This window comes from Salvia miltiorrhiza, chromosome 2 (assembly GCF_028751815.1).
Source record: "Salvia miltiorrhiza cultivar Shanhuang (shh) chromosome 2, IMPLAD_Smil_shh, whole genome shotgun sequence".
Taxonomy (NCBI): domain Eukaryota; kingdom Viridiplantae; phylum Streptophyta; class Magnoliopsida; order Lamiales; family Lamiaceae; genus Salvia; species Salvia miltiorrhiza.
The window spans coordinates 16,727,523-16,741,812 of record NC_080388.1 but is presented as its reverse complement, the minus strand read 5'-3'; positions in this window follow the sequence as shown (position 1 = coordinate 16,741,812).

The following is a 14,290-nucleotide window of genomic DNA, read 5'->3' as shown; positions in this document are numbered from 1 at the left end:
TGGGATAGTGAATGTGTTGAAAATACTAATCAAAGTCAAGAAACAACTACATCTAGAAGTATAGAAATATTTAGCAAAAGTCAAAAGATATATTGTATGTGACTTTAGTGGGATTTTGCAGGACTTTGCTTCATTTTGTATTCTATAAATAGATATCAGTGTAATATGAAGATGTAACAAGCAATACAATAAATAATCATAAGCTTCTCTACATTATGATGATACCATGTTTTAACATGGTATCAGAGCAGGTTCAATCCTAGGAACTCAGAAACAAATCATCATCGTTCATAATCCCAAACCAAAACCTTTCTTAGCCAATTCACCAAATCAAGTCAGCCTTTCTTAGCCAATTCACCATGGCAATCCAATTCAACAAATCTACAGAATGGATCAAAGAAACCATAAACCACACAGATTCAAATGAATCAATTCAACAAATCCACAGAATGGATCGAACTTACCCAAATCCACTCGACTGGTGTGAAGAAGGGACCGGGATTGCCACCGTCCACTGCCATACGCCACGGCCGGAAGTCTGCTTTCAGCCGACCACCACGCCGCCTCTTCCCGGGCAGCAGCGGCGAACCGCCGCCACCAGCTCCCTCCTCTCTCTTCCTCACGCACAAACGCCCATACAAGCACTCCCATCTCCCTCGATCTCTCCTGTTCCGGCCACGGCGAGAAGTACCGCCACCAGACGCCCTCTGCTCCGATTGACAGCGAGCCAGAACCACACGCGCCGCCGCACGCGCCCACGAATTCTCCGATATGGCTATGGCTGGTTCTCTCTGCTACGCCGTGCGATTACCCGGAGCGGGGCCGTGTGCAGCGCGAAACTTGCAGCTTCCCTCGTTGAAATTCGCGGTGTCAAGGTCTTCCTCGACGGTGGTGGCGGCCGCCGCGAGGACGGTCATCCGGCTGGGCAGAATGGAGGCAGCAGATTTGAGGGGGAGGCGATTGGAGAGGAGAAGAATACCGAGAATGGGGAGGGAGCGGCGCACCATTGTGGAGGAAAAATAAAAATAGGTATAGGGTTTAGTGGCTTGCCACTAAACCCTTCAACTTTTGCTAAATTATTAAATAGACCCCACTCTATGCAAAATGACCTCCCTACTATTGTTAAATATCATAATAGCCCCCATTTGCAGCCTAGTCCCTCGAAATTTAGGGATTTATATAGTATACCCCATTTTATGCAAAACCACCCCAAAAAAATGCATAATCATGATATTGACCCTAAAAGGCCTTCAAACTTTTCCGCTGTGTACCAGATGTCAGGTAATAATAAGGATAGAGGTAAAGGGTGGATTTTTGATTGTGGAGCCACTGATACAATGACTTTTGATAAAACTGATATTATTAAGTCATCAACATCACATCGTACGCATGTTCAGACTGCAAATGGTGATTTGACTCGTGTTAAAGGAGCCGGAACTATAGAAATTTCCCCTACTTTACGTCTCTCAAATTGTCTTTATGTCCCGTCTCTTTCACACAAACTCTTATCTATTAGCCATGTTACTAAAGAGCTCAATTGTACCATGCTTATGCATCCTCACTTCTGTTTACTTCAGGATATCAGAACGGGGAAGATTATTGGGCGTGGCACTGAGCGGGATGGATTGTACTATGTGGATGAGATAGCTCAACAAGGCAAGGTGATGCTGGCTCACGGAACTGCTGACCGGGAAGCCTGGCTTTGGCACCGTCGGTTAGGGCATCCATCCACGGGTTACCTTAAACTTTTATTCCCTAACATTATGCAAAATAATACTTTGTCTTGTGAAACTTGTGTTTTGGCTAAAAGTCATCGACAACCTTTTAAACCCAGTGATACTCAAGTCGATTCTATTTTTTCTTTAGTTCACTCTGATGTTTGGGGTCCTTCACCTGTTGCCGGGGGTCAAGGGTTTAAATATTTTCTGCTTTTTGTTGATGATTGCACTAGAATGACATGGACATATTTTCTCAAAAATAAATCTCAAGTTTTTGATAAATTTACTCATTTTTTCGCCATGGTGCAAAATCAATTCCAGAAAAATATCCAAGTCCTTAGAACTGATAACGGGGGTGAATTTGTCAATCATAACATGCAGAACTTTTGTCAAGAAAAAGGGATAATTCATCAAACCACTTGTCCCCATACCCCTGAACAAAACGGTGTTGCCGAACGAAAGAATAGAATCTTGCTTGAAATGACCCGAGCTATGATGATTGAGTCTAAGGTACCCAGCCATTTTTGGCCCGAAGCTGTCGCAACCTCAGTTTACCTTATAAACCGCCTTCCCACTAGAACCCTCAAACTTCAAACCCCATTACAAAAATTATCCACTTTGGCTAATATACCCACTGCCCTTACGCTGCAACCACGAATCTTTGGTTGTTCCGTATTCGTTCATGTTCCCAAACATGAGCGTACAAAACTCTCTCCATGCGCTATCAAGTGTGTGTTTGTGGGCTATGGGGTCAATCAAAAAGGGTATAGATGTTACAACCCTCAAAACCGTCAAATTGTGACCACTATGAACTGTGACTTTCTCGAAACTGAGTATTTTTACAGTAACCACCCTAACAGTCAGGGGGAGAGTGAAAGTGAGAATAAGAGTGAGATCGACTTGTTAAGTTGGTTACCAATGCCAGTCCCGGAAGCAGATCCAACAGAAAAAGTTAACCTAACCACCGAGCATGTTTCATCCACTCCAGAACAATCTAGTCCGCTGCATGAGCCTATATCTTCTCCGCCACTGATATCTGAGGTAAGATCTTCTGAACCTACTATTGTGGCTTTTGATTCTGCTGATAATATTTCTCAAGTCATTGAAGAAGAACAGGAGGATAATACAGTAGATGGAGATACTGGGAGATATGTGCTACCACCCAGGAGTAATCGGGGTGTACCTCCTAAACGGTATACCCCAGAGAAAATTGTGAGGAATTCGCGATACTCAATTGGGAATATCGCCAAGGGAAACTTGTCCAAAAATGCCACAGCCTATGAAGCGGCCTTATATGATGAGGAGATTCCACAAACAGCAGAGCAAGCCCTGAAGATCGAGCATTGGAGAAATGCTATGAAGAAAGAGATAGGAGCCCTAAACCGGAATCACACATGGGAGAAGTGTCGGTTGCCAAAAGGGAAGAAAACTGTGGGATGCAGATGGGTTTTCACAATCAAACGAAAACCCGATGGATCTATTGAGCGATACAAAGCTCGGCTGGTTGCAAAAGGCTACACACAAACATATGGGATCGACTATGCAGAAACTTTCTCGCCTGTGGCAAAGATGAACACTGTCATGGTGCTCCTCTCCATTGCTGCAAACAAGGATTGGGATCTTCATCAGTTTGATGTTACAAATGCATTCCTTCATGGTGAGCTTGAAGAAGAACGAGAGGTATATATGGATGCACCCCAAGGTTTTTCAGATGAGTTCGAGGAAGGGAAGATATGCAGATTGAAAAAGACTTTATATGGGCTCAAACAGTCTCCCAGAGCTTGGTTTGGAAGATTCACCACAGCTATGAAGAAGTTCGGGTACCAGCAAAGCAATTCAGACCACACCTTATTCTTGAAGAAACGAGGTGATCTTATTTCTTGCTTAGTCATTTACGTTGATGACATGATCATAACAGGGGATGACTTAGAAGAAATCCAGAAGTTGAAAGCAAATCTTTTCAAGGAGTTCGAAATGAAGGACCTTGGGAGACTAAAGTACTTCCTCGGGATCGAAGTACTCAGATCGAGGAAAGGGATTTTTATCAATCAGAATAAGTATACTCTTGACCTTCTTGCAGAAACTGGGATGCTAGATTGCAAGCCAACTGAGACGCCTATGGCTGTCAATCATGGGCTACAGATTGTGAAGGGAGCTGAATTGGCGGATCGAGGAAAATATCAACGTTTGGTAGGGAAACTTATATATCTTTCCCATACTCGGCCTGATATTGCATATGCTGTTGGAGTTGTGAGTCAGTTTATGCACCAACCACAAGCTAACCATATGGAAGCAGCACTCAGAATTGTGAGATACTTGAAAGGAACCTTTGATTATGGAGTACTGTTCAGGAAGACTGGACATCTCGAGATACAAGCCTACACTGATGCTGACTGGGCTGGAAACCCAGTTGACAGGAAATCAACAGCAAGATACTTTGCCTTCATTGGAGGGAATCTTGTATCATGGAGAAGCAAGAAACAAAAGGTAGTGGCACTCTCAAGTGCAGAAGCAGAATTCAGGGGAATCAAGAGTGGGCTGACTGAAGTTCTTTGGTTGAGAAGGCTACTAATGGAGTTAAGTCTTCATCCAACAAAAACATGCCAAATGTTCTGTGACAACAAAGCCGCCATCAGCATATCTGAAAATCCGGTGCAACATGGTAGAACCAAACATGTTGAAGTTGATAGGCACTTCATCAAAGAGAAGATCGAAGGAGGGATCGTGACCCTACCCTTTGTCAGATCCGAAGATCAACTCGCTGACATCTTAACCAAAGCTGTGAACTCCAAGAGTTTTTCAGAAGTTCTTGGCAAGTTGAATATCGGGATTCCCGTTACTCAACTTGAGGGGGAGTGTTGAAAATACTAATCAAAGTCAAGAAACAACTACATCTAGAAGTATAGAAATATTTAGCAAAAGTCAAAAGATATATTGTATGTGACTTTAGTGGGATTTTGCAGGACTTTGCTTCATTTTGTATTCTATAAATAGATATCAGTGTAATATGAAGATGTAACAAGCAATACAATAAACAATCATAAGCTTCTCTACATTATGATGATACCATGTTTTAACAGAATGAGGATGGAGACTTTATTGCAATCAAATCTTCATGTAAACCAGCCATATAGTCAATCTTGTCGATTGGAGCAAGTCTAGATGGTGAGCCTACTACTAAAGAAGAAGAAACACCAGGTTGCATTGCATCTGCGTTATTATTCTTCATGATTTCTTCTATGGATCTTTCTGATTTGGTGCTTAAATCACATATAACCCCGTTCTAATTATAATATTGAAAATACTTTAAATAAATTTGAAATGGGGGTTATAAGGATATAATAGTATAATCATAATTATTTTTATTTATTTTTTTAATTAAGGGGCTATAGTGATAAAATTGGGGGCTATGTTTAAAATTACCCTTAAAAATAAGGTGATCTTGGATACACTCGAATGAACCGTATAACTGAATTGCACTTTCACTTAAACTTTGATCCGTATTTTGATTTGAACTCATATCATGACACAAACCATATAAATAACATTATTTTGGATATGGGTCAATCTGATTGTACGGTATATCTGAGTGTACCCAAGATTTTGTGTTTATTTTAGTTAATTCTATCCATAGCCCTTATTTTCCTCTTTATAGCCCTTTATTTAATAAAATATTTAAATTATTAATATGTGCACTATTTTATCTCTATAAGGGGCGTTCCGTTGGCGAAATTAAATTGGTCTGAGATTATTCGAGATTGAATTGACTCGAGATTAACTTAGTCATAGGGGGTAAGCTAAGAATCATAATTCAAGACTAATCCTACGTGGCAATATCTCGAGATTGAATACCGGATCGGATCTGTCCAACCGAACAAGATATTATAAGATTAATATAATGTAATTCTATCTCATCCTTCAAACCGAACCTCCCTGTGCTATAGCCCCAAATTTAATTTATATACAAAAAAATTGTAGCCCTAAAAATCTGAAGAAAAAATACATTGTGATTTAATTATAAATTCTTTATGACTTCAACTATAAATTCTTCATGCCTTCATTTAGGAGTCAATCTTCTTCCTTTGCCTCGAAGTTACCGTCTAATTAAAGAGAGAGAATCACGCAGTAAAACGAAATGAATCAGCAATTAGAAACTTCTCAACCATGTACACATACATTCAACATTGCAATCACTACGCTAAAAGAAGGAAGAAGAAAAAATAAGCATCAAATAATCACAATTCAAACCATGGACTACATCAATGCGTACAGATCATGAACGGAGGGAGAGGTGAAAGAAACCCTAATTTTTATGCGAGGGATGTGCGATCGAAATCAAAATGCAGAAAAATTTATCTCTGTTGTTGCTTTGTTCGATTCTCTGGTTTCTTGCACTCTTTGCAAAACTTCAAGTCCACAAATTTCAGCGTCGAAATGTCAACAAGTTCTATAGGGATCTTTGGAATAGAAAGAAGTAAAATGTTGCTGCAATTTTTAGGACTTTGGTACATATCGTAATTTGAGAAAAAAAATTCTTACAATTGAATATGCTTTTTGTGTTATATGAATATTACATTGCACAAAACCGTCCCATACACTTTCTTTTCCACATTCTCCCAGTCCGTCTGTGAAATCGAAAAACTCTATTTCTTAAGAAAAAATATTGAAAATTCAGAAATTTGATTATCAAATTAAGTATTTTCTTCTTCTCATTTTGTTACTGTAGAGCGTCGTCTTGAGAGCATTCCCAAATTTTGCGAGGGATCCATTCGACTTCTTATATGCACATTGAATCAGCTATCTCTAGTATAAAGTTGTTCACGTACGCAACATCTTTCAATTGTCTCTGCAACTCGAATGCAATTGTATCTCTAATCTAATAATCACTAGCACATATATGTATATATATATGTAACGTGAATGATCAAATTGCCTTATATCCGACATCAGTATAATTTGAATAGCTTCTTCTTCTTGCAGTTCAATTCATGGTTAGTTGTCTTCATTTTTGTTTCTTGTTTATAATTAAATCCCAGCGTTTCTCTCTTCATATATCCAGAGCTACGGATGAAGTTGTATGTAAATTAAATTGGGGCTATAAGGATAAAATAGTACATGTATTAATAATTTTAATATTTTATTAAATAAAAGGCTATAAAGAGTAAAATGGGGGCTATAAATAGAATCACCCAAAAATTTTAATTCCATAAAAATTACACCTCGAAAAATCCGTAATCGAATAGCCCAAAATCCAATAGAATTGGCGTAAAAGTAACCCAAAACCCTATAACATCGACTCGAAAATAATGTACACTTGATTATATGTACACTTGATTATATGATTTCTGTTTTAATTATTTACTTTCCAACTTCATTACTTTCCTTATGAAAATTAGTATAATAAGATATTTTTTAAAATTTAGTGAAATATATTTGAATTCAATATTAGAAATTGGGTAAATATTAGTTTTTGGTCCATTGTTTGAGCGTTTTCTCAAATATATCTCACCCTAGGTTTATTTACAAAATAATACCCATCGTTTCATTTTTTTTATTTGTGGCGCGAAGAAATAATCCGGCGACCGATATTTGACGTGTTCCGGCCAAACGCCATCGTTACATAACTAATATGCAATTGTCTAGGGATGGCAACGGGGCAGGTTCAAGGCGGGGATTGCTTTTCCATCCCATACCCGGTTCAAAACATTACCCCCATACCCGCCTTCATACCCATTCAAATTGGGACAGGTTCGGGGCGGGGATTACCCGGTGGAGGAAGGCTCTTCCTCCACCGTTGGATACCCACTTATTTATTTTTTTATTTTACAAAAAATTCTTATACAAACAAGTATTTTATTCATTCCATCAAACATATAAAAACTCAAAATAAATAATAGTATTATTCAACATCACAAATAAATCATAAATTTTACAATTAAAACTCAAATATATCTTATAACAATTCTATGAAATATATAAAAGTACAATTGGGGCGGGTTCGGGGTGAGTGCATATACCCCCAAACCCGAACCCGACTCGGGTATAAGTTTCATACTCGACCCCGAACCTGTCCCCAAAATTTCACCCCCATACCCGACTCATTAGGGGCAGATCCCACGAGTACCCTAACTCATGGGTATTATTGTCATCCCTACAATTGTCAGAGGAATAGAGATGGACACATTTTTCTTAAATGTTTATCATTTTTTCTTTGATACATTAACAGTATTAGATAAAAAAAATTTTAAGATTGTGCTGTGGTGAAATCATTTTTTGTTTTGTATATCTAACTTTTTTCTTATGTTAGTATTAGATTAAAGAGCCAAATATCAAAATAACTATTTTATTTAATTAAAAGTTTATTATAACCACAAAGATAATAATATATTAATTATAAACACTCTTACCAAAATATCCTTTTATTATTTCATTTTAAAATTATTAAAAATTTAAAATATTAAATTTTAAGTTATAAAAATTGAAATAAGAAAATCAAAAAGTTTCAAAAACCATGAGACTGACACTTCCTTAAATTCTCTTGGTATCTCTTCCACGTTTCTGCCAGCGTTTCTCCCTTGAACTGCTGGAACTGACAATATCCATCTTCAACTTCAGGGTGAGGCCAGGGCCGGGGGATGAAACTTGCATAGGAACAAGTGTGCTACATCCTCCCATGTAGGATTCGCTCCCAGCTACAATGTATGGTACCACGACTTCGCTTTATCCCGCAGTGAGAAAGGGAAAAGACGAAGACGGATAATGTCATCCGATACTCCATTCATCTTCACCGTGCTACACAGCTCCAGAAATTGCACCAGATGCGCTTTGGGATCTTCCACAGCATTCCCCCATAGTGGTTCTATTGCACCATAGTAATCAATCAAGTCCTCAACTCAAAATTGTTTGCATTGACTCTGGGAGGCTCCTGAAACTGATATTGGGGAACGAATGCCTCATCGATCGGAGGCTCCTTCTGATCCTCCCGGTGCTGCTGAGCATCCAGTAATGTCTGCAGCTGCTCCTTCAAAGCACGAACTTCTTCAACAGTAGCCATAGTATTTAGTGTGGTTTGATTCGTCTGGCTTTTAATACGGCGACAGGTAGCTTCAATTTCTGGATCAAAATCTAACAGAGGTAAACTCTGAGATCTTGTGTTCATGCACTACCTAACAAGTCACCAGCTTCAAATCAGAACCACAAGAAAAAGCGAGAACTAAAAATAAAAATAAAAAAGCAAACGCCTGAAAAATATTGCTAAGTCCTGTCAGAAATGTCATAGTAATTTCTACACAGTCCCCGGCAACGACGCTAAAAAATTGATCACTATTTTTATTAGCAACAAAACCGCAACTATAACGATGTAATTGTAGCAATAAATAGCAAGTTGAGTATCATATCCACGAGGACTGATAAACGAAAATACTTCAAGTAATCCCAATTCAAACTTGACCATGGATTTTCTTGTGGTGGAAAAACAATTACAACGTCGAAACGGCGTATCCCACGAATCAACGAACCACGAAGAACGACAGTAGATAAAAAAATTAAAACACATCGAACGCGAATTATCATAAAGAACTAAAAAAAAAACTAATCCGGGCTCTTATGCCAATTGTAGGACTATTAAACTTAATTAACATTCAATTTGCCCAACGATCGTTTTATCTTAATTCAGCATACATTGATTAAACCTAGCATAAATCTATTAATTTAAATATTGTACATAGGAGTGTAGCAATACCTAAAAAATTCGTAGGAATTCATCAATTAAATCACTTAACATGGAAGCAGACTTTAATGCTCCATTTGACCCCTCAAACGATCTCCAATCGTATTCTGCCTATAAATAAGACTTCTTCCATTTCAAAAGAGCTTTTCGAGGCTGCCTTGTTTCCCCTGAATTGAAGTTCTGTAGATGAAGTTATTGTCGTTCTACAAAATCTGCTAGAAAGTGATTTCCTACAAAAATCTGACTTCACGATGATCTTCGAAAATTCTTTGGAGAAAAACTTCCACTCAAGCTTTTCTACTTTTTCTTAATTTCCCTAATATTCATGTCCAAAAAATTGATAAATAAATTCAAAATAATTAAAACAATACTAAAAATCCATCCATAACATAAGTTACATAGCATCCAAACATTCCAACTACATAATCTTGACTTTCAACACCAAGTTATCACAAAATACACAACATTCAAACATTCAAAATACATAATAATATGTGTTCTATATCAATAATACATCATCACAACTACAACAAAGACTTAAATTGATGCGGCACTTGCATTCCTGTACAAAATCTTTAAAGCTTTTTGAAGCATCAGCTATGGCAACAAGTGGTACTGTAAAATCTCGGATTGTAGCATTAGCTATGGCAACAATTGGTACTGTAAAGCTTTTTTGAGGGCGGCCGAGCCCATATGTCAGCAGGGTTGTGATGGCGCTTGAGATGAAATCTGTCGAATACGAGTAAAATGTATCACTAAGTTTATAATATCCAAGAAACTGTCATTCATCAAAGTCAAAGAAAACAAGGATCAGCAACACCAAGAGGTGGGTTGAAGTAAAGCTTTTCTTAGCCATGCCATTGCTTAGGTTTTGAAAGCCAAACAATTTCAACCCTTCACAGATTTTACTCAACCATTTATGTTGATGGATTTAATTTCAATTGAATTGCTCAAATACATTAAATTTTTTGTTCTCGAGCAACCTTAAAAGTCAGCCGAAATTTTGGAGAGGTTATATATTTTTACTAGTAGTATTTGTTTGAAAAATAAACCACCATAATCAAGAGAAGAATTATATGAAATATGAGCTGGGTTTAAAAAAGCCCAAGGCACATGAGGCGCAAACATGCCCCAGAGCCTAGGCGCAGGGCTTTAAGCTCAGGCGCGGGCTTTTCGTAGGTGAGGTGCACTAAAGCCTAAAAATTCTAACATATTTACCTACAATATATTTTATACCAAAAACACAAATACTTCAAATCACAAATAATTAAACACACAAATAATTAATTTAAAACACACAAATATTCATCTTCATTAATCATTATCAGTAAGTACTTCATCCCCATCTCTTTCATCATCTTTGTCTTCACCAATGTCCTCTTCCATCTCCGCCCCATCATGAAATAAAAAAGAACTTAAAAACTGAAATTAAAAAACTAAAGTATAAAAGAAATTAATAAGAAATTAAAAACTGAAGTATAAAAGAAATTAAAAGAAGTAAAAAATTAAAAGCTGAATTAAAAACATGCTAAAGAGAGTTAATTGAAGTAAAAAAAATACCTAAGTTACAAAGTTTAATTGAAGTAATTGAGAAGGAATTGAAATAAGAAACAAAGGAATTGAAATAAGCTAAAAAAAAAAACAATGCTTACCTGACTGTAGAGATGTCAAAATCGAACCGGCCCGATGGGCCGGCCCGGCTCGCCCGGGTTAGGAGGCGGGCTGGGCTTGAAAAAATAGAGCCCAAAAAAAATCGGGCCTAAAAGCCCGGAGTTTTTGGCCCGTCGGGCTTATCGAGTTTCGGGCTTTTAAGCCCGGGGTTTTCGGGCTTTTTTGGCCCGCCCATTTATTTTATATATATATATATATATATATATATACACATTAAGGAAACTTTAAAAGACTAAATTATCTCAAGCTGGATTACAAAAACAAAATTTAATTCATGTTTATTTATATTGAACAATGATATGATTTATGATTTTTATTTTTTTTGTGAGAACTATCTTGTCGATTAATAATGCACTACATCATTTGTTATGAATTTTTAATTGCTCCATTTGTGTAGAGCGGCAATGTAGCATATGGTGTATTTTAGCTCAAATTTGAGATGTTTGTGCCGAAATTAAGATATAAGAGCCCAAGTTTATTAATTTAAATTTGAGTTAATTTTTTTAATTTAAATTATTTTTTATTATTTTTGTAAAAAAAATAATATTAAAAAAATTATGGGCCGGTTTAGCCCGACCGCCCGATGGCCCGAGAGGGGCTGGGCTGGGCCTAGAATTTTGTAGCCGATCTAATTTCGGGCCGGCCCGACTCGGTCCGAAAAAATCGAAAGCCTAGTGGGTTCGGGCCGGGCTGGCCCGACCCGTAACATTTGACATCTCTACCTGACTGGAGCAGACGACCGGCGGCGGCGGACGGCTGGCGGCGCCGGGTGGTGGGGCGAGCGGCGCGGAGGAGGGTAGAGAAAGGGAGGTTGTGCTGTTTTTTAATTTTGAAAAGTGAAATAGCCCTAAACCCTAAAATTCAAATAAAAGCACCTAAAAATGCCCTAACACTGCGCCCAGCCTAAAGCCCACCCTGCGCGCGCCTCTTGTAGGTGTGTGTGCCTAGCACTAGGAAATCCCCAAACCCTGCGCCTTGACTAAAGCCCGCGCCGCCTAGGCGCGCTTTTTAAAACTCAGAATATGAGTGCTTTGCTATAGCCTATATGTAACTAAAGTATGATGGTACAATCACCAAGTTAAAAAGTGTCTGCTTCTTGGACTTATTACCATATTTACTTATAAATATTATACTCATCTATGTGTTATGCACATATATTAAACAAGCATTGGAATCAAATAACATTCGTAACTATGATATTGTCAACTCTAACAACCTAATAGTACGTATAAGCTCTAGAGACTTTACATTCTCCTGTTTGTGACGCATAATAGATACATTTAAGCAAAAGTGTATCTAGTAGCAAAACTAAGGATAGATTGTATTAAGATAACGATAACATGTCATAGGGAAAAAAAATACCTCTGATATATCATCAACAAATTGTTCTGAGATGAACTGACCAAAATATTTAACATAATCTCATATGATCACAACCTCCGCAGCCTGAGATAAAGAAATTCATACCAGCAATTTAAAGTCAACTAAATGGGAATCTGAAAATCACAAATGTGAATATCATAACTAGGATTTCAACATGTAAAGGTATTCCACATTTAGTTACAGAGAAAGATAGGAAGAAATTTATAAGGAAGCTAATATACATGGATTATAAGAGAAAGGAATCAATTCCATAGAATAATCTGAAAATTAGGAACCTAATATACATGGACCATATAGAGTTCGTCCCCTCCATCCGTCCAAACACACTCTACCCCCTAAACTTACAAGTAAATGACGATTGTTACATTAAATTACAGAAAACGTAAAGCTGCAAATCCAACTCATTGGCTATAGCTTATTTTAAAGAGCTTATAAGCTCTTGGAGCTTATAACATGTTTCAACAGGGCCGTCTTTGAGGGCGGGCAAGCATGGGCAACCGCCCAGGGCCCATGATTTTCGGGGGCCCAAATTTTTTTATATCCTATTATATATACTATTATTATTATGGGCCCAATTTTTATTTTTATTTTTTTATGTTTAGCACAAAAAAAAAAAATTAGGGCCCAAGAAATTACATTCCAAATCTTCTTCTCCAGCCGTTGTCAGTTCTCACTTATCATAAATCTTTTTCCCAATAATTTTTGAACCATTAGAATCATGAAAATAAATAGGAGAAATTATAAATTGTATTATCCTACAGTTCTATCTTGTTCTTTAGATTTCAATCTTCAATTCCTTACCCAAATTCTGAAATTCATTGGTCCTTCAAGATTGTGATTGATGATTGAAATGATTAATTGGAGAATTTGATATTGTGATGCAAGATCATATTAGGCGTATACAAAACAATGAAATTCATTATCATTATCTTGGTCTTTCAATTCAAAATGATTTGATTTCTCTCTTATCTAATAATATTAGAAGTATAATCATTAAGAAAATTAAAGAAGCAAAATACTTTTCAATTATTCTTGATTGTACATCGGATATAAGTCACCAAGAACCTATGATGCACGGATTCTTCAAAAAATAGCACAATGCAGTATCGGATACGCGCAGGGTACGGGTGCGGGTGCGATTCGCGTGGGATTCGCACGGGATTCGCCATGTGGCGAATCCTCCAAAAAAAAAGTGTTATCTTGTGTTTTTATGATGATGGATAAGGGCCCATTTTTATCGTTTCGCCCTGGGCCCATTTTCGATGAGAAACGGCCCTGTGTTTCAAGAGCTTATAAGATGTAGTTTTCTAAGAGCTTATAAGTTGTCAAAGTATTTGGATAATTGAGCTTATAAGCTAGAGAGAGAAAATATTTTTTTAGAGCGAGAAAATTGAACAGAAATGAACTTGAATGATATATGATGAAAATAATAAATTATAGTTGAAAAATATTTGTAAAATAATTATTACATATGAGATTATAAAAAAATAAGTTGGGGTAGAGGAACTTATTTTTTGGGAGCTTATAAGCTCTTGGAGCTTAAATTTGGAGCTTATAAGCTGTTTAAGAGCTTATTTTGCCAAACACTTTGAAGAAGCTTATAAGCTTAGCCAAACACCCTCTAAATTCCCTCCCACACCCTCGTATATCACAAACACTTCCTCAGGGCCGGCCCTGAGGGCGGGCGGGCATGGGCGACGGCCCAGGGCCCCAAAAAATTGAGGGCCCAATTTTTTAATATATCCCATTAATTATAGGCTTTATGTATACTAAAAAATTTAGATAACAT